The following is a 9,455-nucleotide window of genomic DNA, read 5'->3' on the forward strand; positions in this document are numbered from 1 at the left end:
AATATTTTTTGTTGAAACTACCCTCGTTTCAGTGTAAAGTCTCGTAATAATAATCCTCCCTCTTTTATTGGTCGGTCCATATTTTTTTTACCAAGAAATCGTTAATTTATGATATTCCTCGTTTATAAGTCGACCCAAGTTTTTGAGGGTAATGGAACAACAAAACCTTTTTTTACACCAGTATGCAAGTTAATAAAGAGAACTTTGCTTCAGTGTAATAAAATTTATCAAATCAATTGCCTATCAAATAATTTAGATACTACACTAATGAAGTACAGTATGTAGGATTAGCATATAGCATTAGTTAATACAAATATCACCTGATGCGGGAAATCCAAGGAAATATCCTGGTTTGTCCCAGGATGCTAAGAAACCCCCCAAAACCCTACTAGAGTGTTACATCCTGTAGTACACCCCCCTGTGGAGGCCGAGTACAGTACAGGTTGTACCTCTCTAGTCAGCCGGCATTCTGTGGTACGGAACGATTTTAGCTTGCCCAATAGGAAGATAGGCAGCTATTATTATTATTTATTTTTTACTTATCTGAATTATTATTATTACAGGAGTATTAAATTTTCGCCCCTCAGGCCCCAATGTGGGTCAGTGACCTGTGCCCAGGTGGGGTAAACCCCGTAAAAAAAAAAAGCCGCGGGAAATTAAGGTTTGTTTACATCCAGCAGTTCGGCTCGCTCGCTCTCTCTCTCTGTTTGAACAGTAAATAAGTGTTGCTTTCATATTCTTATGTAAAGCAATAACGATATGTATCAACTAAAACAATGCTGTCTCATTTCCTCGCTTGTTTTAATATTCTATGTATTATCAATGAATTGTATTGCTCATTTTGCAAACAAACATTAATTCAATCAAAAAGACATTCAGTAATAAACAATAATGAATCTTTTGTACATAAGAGAAATGACGCTGTTTACACGATTGTGCACGTCTGAACATTGACAGGCCTTTTAAAAACGTCGAAATTTGAGTTTCCGCCTTTCAAAATTTTAAATTGTGTATTTTTTTTCCCAAATAAAAAACGTCGAATTAAAAACTCGCGAAATTTGAGAAGCTACTGTACGACATTTAACCCTTCAATATGTCTTCAAAGAGACCACGAAGCAGAGAAAGTGGTGCTCGCGTGTAAGCACAAGTCACCATCTATCCAGGAAAAGGGTGAATTTCCATGGTCCGGCACCGGTCAGGTCCCGGACTAGAGAGGTACAACCTGTACTGTACTGTACCCCCTTGTTGAGTAAGGCACCAATTCTGTTTGACATTAAAATAATAATAATAAATTTGTATTAACTTGGTATTCATTTTGTTTTACTAACACATTACAAGAGAGGGAGACTGAAATAAAGGCAAGCACTTTAAGAAACCTGTTCAAAAAATTAAAAACAATTCAATGTTCACTAACAAACAACACAAGAAAAACTATGAACAGAACGAAACCAACGCCAACCGTTCACTTCTGTCACTACCTGAATACTGATTTGACCTGCAGGGACTTTAAAACATTTGTCCACTCACATGATCCCCCAGCCAACACTTGTATAAAAAACTAATCACTCCCAGCATCATGTACTGCCATGTGCCACCTTGGACACTTACAGTAGGTTCCCCAGCCCTGCTCTAGGACCAATCTCCTGCACCACATGCAGTGCTAACCATCTCATTAGTAAAGCAAGTTTATGATTTTGTCATGTTAACAATATATCCTAACAATTATTGAAAAATATTATTTGTTTACTCTCTCTCTCTGTATTTAGTGGCAATGGGTGAATATTAGGCTGGTAGATCGAGTCAGGGTAACCGTGGAAAAAGTAGATCACATCACACAAAAGGCTGGCCACCCCTGCACAAGAGGGACTGGCAGCTCAAAATTGTGAGGAAACAGTGTAATTTTATTTATCCATGATGCTGCAAAGGAATAATTAGAGCTAATACTACAATGTGGTGAAATTTGGGCAATACCAAAACACCATAATAAACTATTAACGTTTACTTCTGTACAAGACTGGGCTTCAACAGCTTATGGTACTAAATCAACTAGGAATGGTTAATAAAAATAATAATAATACAAGTAATGTAAGTGAGACAATCATCACTACATGGACAAGAGTTGTACTGCCGTCCGTGTGATTTCGAAGAAAATTTTACCGTCATCGGTCGAGTTCTTTCTTACTCCAAAGAAGTAATACTCTTGAGATTCCTTCAGTGAGTTCAATATGTTCGACAGTTGACGGTCAAGTCCATCTTGTTCCCACGAATAAGCTGTAGGCAGAGCTGTTGAGAGAATATAATGTTGTTGTTATGGTATATTGTCTTAGGTTCTGTTGGGTATACTCAGTGTTGTACAGGAGACAATGATGTTAAGAGAATATAATGCTGTTGTTATGGTATATTGTCTTAGGTTCTGTTGGGTATACTCAGTGTTGTACAGGAGACAATGATGTTAAGAGAATATAATGCTGTTGTTATGGTATATTGTCTTAGGTTCTGTTGGGTATACTCAGTGTTGTACAGGAGACAATGATGTTAAGAGAATATAATGCTGTTGTTATGGTATATTGTCTTGGGTATACTCTACACTGCCCTGGTATAGCTAGTCAGTCTTTAGCTGGACACCACACATTGCTGATCTACCACTGAGCAGTAGCCTGAGAGACCCCTTCACTCCTAACAGATCTAAACACCATCTCTAACACTGCTCTCAAGCTCACAGTCCTCAGTCCCAGATCAAGTGGCCAGCCTCTCTCTACATATAACTGCCTGTATCCGTCCACCCATCTCAGAGAAGTCAACTAAGACACAGTTTTTTAACAATATCTGGTAATTCCCTAATTAAATGTGAGTCTTCAGAGGAAGTTACATGTGTGTGTGTGTGCACCAATACCTCTACCTCCAACCATAATAAAGAACTCTTAAGAGCAACAGATGACATCAAGAATAAAAGTTTTCATACTTACCAAAGAATCGTCTCAATTCCTCTCCACCCAGATTAGCTTTCATTTTTGTCTCGGACCAAATTTCTGCAAATTCCAGTTCAATGGCATCTTGTGGTATGACTGTACTCGTGCCGACCCTCTAAGGACCTGCAGTCCCTCGTAGCTGCTTCATCTGTCAACGCAAAACACGTTTTTGTTGATGGGGGTACACCGAGGGACGAAAGGCAGTTGAGTACTGCGAGATAAACAAACTACAGTGTGTTGGTCCTGCAAGGTAGATAACACAGCAGCTCGTTGTTAACTCTCAACCATACACCACAGTAAAGTCCTCACACAGTCAGTTTATATATGCTCCTCACTTATCAACGAGGTTACAACTTGCCCTTGTCATGATCGTGATAATGGCTAACCTGAAAACCTTAAGGATTCATATTACGCTCAAACATCCACAAAACCTTCCGAGTCCCCCAGTGGAAACGTCCCCCGTTTTCTCTGTTTCCCCGTCTTTGTCTTAAGGGAACTTTGAATATAATCCACGGATTTAGTAGCAGACGCTGTATGTTGGGACCTGTTGCCATCCAACCCTTTGTAATCAATTTAATTTTGCTTTTGATAGCTGAGTCAGAGCATTGTTAGTGAAGATAACAGTAGGGAATGAAACCGAGTTCATAGTCTCAGTTTCAACGTCAGAGTGTACAGTAAATTAATTCATCGGAATAGAAGTAGGTGGACTCCCTGGCCTATTTTGAGTGAGGGCGCCGCTGGCATTTCTACCGTTAGTGAGTGCCCGTCCCTTCATCCATACAGGTATGCCATTCCACGCTGTGTTGTAATTCGCCCTTCTTTAAGTGATTTGACCCAATTAATAGTTGATTGTGCAAGTGTTACAGTAACGTAGTTGATATGCTCTGAGTGAAGTCATATTTACGTCTTTAACGTCCCCTGAAACGTGATGTTTTTGTCACCGTTAGTGAGTGCCCGTCCCTTCACCCATACAGGTCCCTAACGCAGCCTAGGCCGTGTCTGTAGCATGGATGTTGTATCCACTATGTCTGGGGAGATGTCCGAGGTCCAGTAGGATCAGTTATCTTCGTGAGACCCGGCCGTCAGACACTTCAGACTACCTATAGCCCCCATAGCTGGCTCGTCTGGCCCTAACGCTCAGCCTGCGAGGCGACCCCGAATCACCAAGCCACACACCACTACCAGCCCCCATCATTGGTGGATGAGTGTCTAACTCAGTAGGGCTATTTGTGTGGTGGAATTAATCCACTGGGATCTTCAGAGTTCGTCGGAAAGTACTCCATGGTGGCTGGACCCCATGGCTGTTGCTTGAGTATCACCCCTGACGACTGAGTGTTGTAGTGGCAGTTGGCCTGGTCTTTATGGTGCTAAGTGACAATAAGAGTTGTGTGTTATTGAGTATGTCCACCCAGTAGAGTTGGAAGTGTTATTGAGTATGTCCACCCAGTAATGGTGTGAGTATGTTGAGCCTGAGGGCCTAGTACTAGATTTCGTCTGTTGGTACAAATAAATTCTTTCTCCTAATTTCATATTCATGTTTAAATAAATTTTGTATCTGTATAATTGTGTCTATTATTTACCTACAGCATTTACCGTTATTTCTTCCCTATTGCTTGATACTATCATTACATCTACCCACGAGCCTTCTCTCGTCACGCTACCAATGGTAATAAGTATGAGAGTAAAAGGAATTGTTACTGACACACAGAGGCCCTCTTAAATGGTGGCAGCTCAGGCCCTCATAAATGGTGGCAGCACAAGCCCTCATACCCTGACAACTCCATTGTGCACAGATGACACCCTGGATGTACCCAACAATGTCTGTGGACACTTGTTATCAGCCGGGACAGGGAGCCATTTATTTTATACACAGTAATTTCTTTTACCTGTAGTGTATATGTATCTGCACACAATACAGGTAAAAAAAATAATTGTCCTAAGGGCAAATGTTATTCATGGCCATATTGAGATCCAAACCCTCACAAATTTTAAGAGCTTGCTGTATTTCATTTACTTGATTTATTGTATTTTATCATTGTATTTGTCTTACATTAAGGTATTTTAGATGTATACAACACTTACTATTACTGATAACAATACCTGCATGTGGTGTCTTCAGTATATTGAAGCTCTTTATCTTTACAGCTATTTCATACAGCTCCCCCACTTTACCAGCGTCTAAAAATTGTTCAATTGTCACGTCCCTATGTTCCCTGTAACACCTGAAAAACATTATGTAACATCAATACAAAGAGTAAATCAAGTGTGGCTGGTATTGTAAGGATCCTTAGGGGTCATTCTGGGAGTTTTAATGCCACGTAAACAAACACACAGATGCCACAACAAATACTTCCTCTCACTTGTTACATATTCTCTGGGGTCTTGGTTAACGCTGGCTCCCACCTCCCCACAGGTCGATGGCCGGGACACTGAAAATGTTGAGTGACAATTGTTTTAACTTACAATAATAATGTTTAGGCAGTGTGACCAAGAATAGCAGAAAAGGTCATCAAATGCCTATTACCAGTTAGGTTGTTTACTACTGTAATAGAGAAGGGAAGGAAAGGTAAAGGAGGAAGAAGGATAAAGGAGGGAGAGAAGGATAAAGGAGGAGGAAGGATAAAGGAGGAGGGAGAAAAGGATAACGGAGGAGGAAGGAGAGAAGGCAGTACAGAACAATATAGTGACTTGCATAACTCGTTACTGGCCGACATTGCTCCCTCTGCCTTTGAGAGGCTCTCCAGGTCAAATGGAGGAGGTGACATATATGCTCCTGTAGATAGATAGATGTTTTAATGATCACAAATTATTAATACAAAGTTTACACTAAAATTTTACATACAATAAAATGGTCCAAATGTTTTAAAAGACCAAACATTAATAAAAGTTCTCCGATTCAACCAGTAACACAAAACCACGAGTAAATAAACAAAAACACATAAAATGGTTGACTTGTAACTATATACATGAAGTATTAGATGAACTGCACAACAAACAGTTTCATAATCCATTCTTTCAGTTAACAAATTTACAACAGTTGAAATACTATATTGATGGTGTGTTGTTATGAATGGGGTAATGTACTGTGTACAGTGAAATATATTTCACCCCAAGTTATGGAAATATAATTGTATCTAATGATGTGAGAGCAGGGCTGGTATTTGATACATCAAATATTTTTCTGTATGTATGAAGGCATTTTTGTAGCATAATGTGGGAGTTTATTAATATTGGTTCCCTGAAGTATGGAGCCAAGTCAGTCACTGGCTGGCCTTGGAGGTGGAAGGATGTCTCAGTTTGTCAGTGGTGGATACCTTTTCAAATTGGGTTTAGTTAAGTATTAACCATTCAGTGCTGCTCTATTATTTATGGGAGTAAATTACTATTACAAAATAGTTTATTGTTTATATATTAGTTGTTTGTTATGTTATGGAACCTACACACAATTATTATGGTAATTTGGTTGTCATTTTTTAAATCTTTTATACAGAGTATAATTGTTAACCTTCACTCCTGAACTGTTGGGATAAAGGCAGCTGTTTGAACCCAGCATTAAGATGTGTTGAGTTAACAATTGTGTCATAAGAGCCACCATTAATCTTCAAGTTAATAAGTTATGGGCACTCTTCACCAACTGAATAACACCACATGAACACAATCTATGGCCCCTGTTCCTCCTCCATGGCCCCTGTTCCTCCTCCATGGCCCCTGTTCCTCCTCCATGGCCCCTGTTCTTCCTCCATGGCCCCTGTTCCTCCTCCATGGCCCCTGTTCCTCCTCCAAGGCCCCTGTTCCTCCTCCATGGCCCCTGCCTCATCTGTTCCTGGCCACCCACTCTCACTGGTGTCCACTCGTTCATCTTTATCTTTGTATTACACATTGTAGCAACAGTTGCATTGATAGTCTTGTATAATTGTACTCTACTTGGGTCTGAGTTTGACAGTTTGTGTAAGGCTATTTGAACATCGTCAATATCGTTAAATAAAAGATCGTGTACGCGTCTGCCGCACGGTGTTGGATGGAGGCAGAGTCGGTCGTACATCCCGGAGGATAAATCATTCTAAAACGTTTTTTCCACATTTGCCAGACCTCACTCATCAAGGGGTTAGGTTAGGCTGAGAGTGTACTTTTCCTATAATCGACTTCCGTATACCAATAGTAGGGTTGCCATACGTCTGTATTTTCCCGGACATTTCCTCCATTTAGGTCTCGAAATCTTCATCCGGAAGGAACTTTTTAAATTCTTCAAAAATCCCGAATTTCAGCTTCCATTATTTTCTCCATGGAAAAAAAAAACGTGAAACTGTAATGATGAGAAAGAGGGGAGGTGGAAACCGGAGACATCTCGTTCAGTTTTCGTCAGCTGATAAGTCACGTGTATGCCTATACAGTGTTGTCAACTTAGCTGTCAAATATTTGATTGATAAGGGGGTAAAAGTTGATGTGAAGTGTTTTGACCAAGTTAGTAACCTGAAGCAGTTTGTGGAAAATTACAAGTGATGAAGAATTTAGTAATCTGCCAACACATAAAAAGTGGACCAAATACTTTGAAAACTCAAAGAACTTTGAATGTCACTCAGAATTGCTAAGAATTCCACAATTCTTCTTTGCTATACAGTACAGTATCATCTCACAATGCAAATGTAGAAAGTTTTTTCACTGATGCAAAGTCAATGGACAAAGGAAAGGAACAAATTGAGTGTTGAAACAATGAAAGGCATTCTGACTGTACATTACAACTTCTGAGAAACATCTTGCAGTGACTTCTATACCTTTCTAAAGAGCAATCAGCCAATACTGAAAAAGATCCGATCTACAGAAAAGTATGCATGGGCACAAAGTCACACACACAGTGGGGGAAGAAGACTGCAGCTAAAGAAGATATTCAGCCTTAAGCAAAGGAAATTTTTATTTTTTTATTTTTAAGATTTCTATACCACGTATGTTGCATATTAGCCGACATTAAAAACACAATGCAATACAGTACACCGATACTGGTATGTATATGTACACCTAGACCCCGACTTACGACGGGGTTAGGGACCCAAATCCAGGTCGTAAGTCCGACATGGTCGTAAGTCCGACATAGATAAAAAAAAAATCTACAATGAAATACAGTACAGTAAAAGTAATGAATAATGATGAATGGATACAGTGTGACTGAGCACTTAACCTTTAATGTAGTCTTCTGAATGCACATGGGGCCCCCATAATTTTCTAATTATACATGGAGACTACATTAACTGGAAACGTTTCGGTATAGAAAATGCGTGTCATTTGGAAAAAAAAAAAAAAAAATTACGGCAGTCATCAAGTCCCACGTAAAAATGCCGTAGTCGAGTCTAGATAATAATAATATATATATATATATATATATATATATATATATATATATATATATATATATATATATATATATATATATATATATATATATATATATATATATATATATATATATATATAAAGTATTTGTCCTGCGGCTTTGGTTATAACTCCAAAGTGTGTGCCAGGGAGTAGGGGGGGGGGGTCGTCTTCGGGAACGTCCTCTTTTTTTTAATGTTCAGACATGACAACCCTAACCAACACACGCGAGGAAAATAAGACCAATTAATGACGAAAACAAAAAATAAAACGTGAAAAATTCAACACTTACGTTTAGCAGGTGTAGTCGACCCACTGGGTGATGGATTACTTCTTTTGGTGGGATGATCACGGCCACCCTGCAACCTGGCACTGTCCTGCACCCTGGCACTGTCCTGCACCCTGACAGTGTCCTGCACCCTGACAGTGTCCTGCACCCTGGCACTGTCCTGCACCCTGCAAAACAACACATCCACACTTGAGTGGTCAATCCTTATGGAAAATTATTGATAATAATGACCTGCCAATCACAGCAGCCATACGACAACTGGCAAGAAAATATATAACATTACAATATGTGGAGTGACTATATTATTATTACAAAGAAATAACTTGTTCAACTATTGAAAGATAAGCACCTTGGTGGTTGGGCCACCTGTTGAGAGGGGTCCCTCTGTTGCACCCATGACAAAAGTTCATGGTGGTGAGAGGCCCACCACTCTCTCAGGCAGGTTATTTCCGCCTTCTCCAGATCTGTGGAAAACACGACAATGACAAATATTATTGTGCTGTTTCCTCCAGTAATATCAACATTAGGGCAGTGACACAGTACAGTGTGGGGACAGTACAAGTGTGTGGGGCAGTGACACAGTAGTGTGGGGCAGTGACACAGTACAGTGTGGGGACAGTACATAATGTGGGGCAGTGACACAGTAGTGTGGGGACAGTACAATAGTGTAGGGCAGTGACACAGTACAGTGTGGGGCAGTGAAACAGTACAGTGTGGAGACAGTACAGTAGTGTGGGACAGTGACACAGTACAGTGTGGGGACAGTACAATAGTGTAGGGCAGTGACACAGTACAGTGTGGGGACAGTACAATAGTGTGGGGCAGTGACACAG

The 9,455-nt window shown here is 40.0% G+C and overlaps 1 long non-coding RNA gene across 2 annotated transcripts; it reads right to left on the reverse strand.

Annotated features, from left to right (window-relative positions):
* Positions 1–1,984: 1,984 nt before the first annotated feature.
* LOC121870825 lies at positions 1,985–9,125 on the reverse strand. 2 transcript variants are annotated; one of them, XR_006089787.1, is made up of 6 exons: positions 8,972–9,120; positions 8,626–8,789; positions 5,330–5,742; positions 5,070–5,191; positions 2,967–3,117; positions 1,985–2,283 (listed from the first exon to the last, which is right to left on the reverse strand). It is a non-coding gene; the product is annotated as an uncharacterized LOC121870825 (long non-coding RNA). The 2 variants fall into 2 exon arrangements; XR_006089786.1 differs by having other exon boundaries at positions 5,070–5,742; positions 8,972–9,125.
* Positions 9,126–9,455: the final 330 nt, after the last annotated feature.

Source organism: Homarus americanus, unplaced genomic scaffold (assembly GCF_018991925.1).
Source record: "Homarus americanus isolate GMGI-L3 unplaced genomic scaffold, GMGI_Hamer_2.0 scaffold7751, whole genome shotgun sequence".
NCBI lineage: Eukaryota > Metazoa > Arthropoda > Malacostraca > Decapoda > Nephropidae > Homarus > Homarus americanus.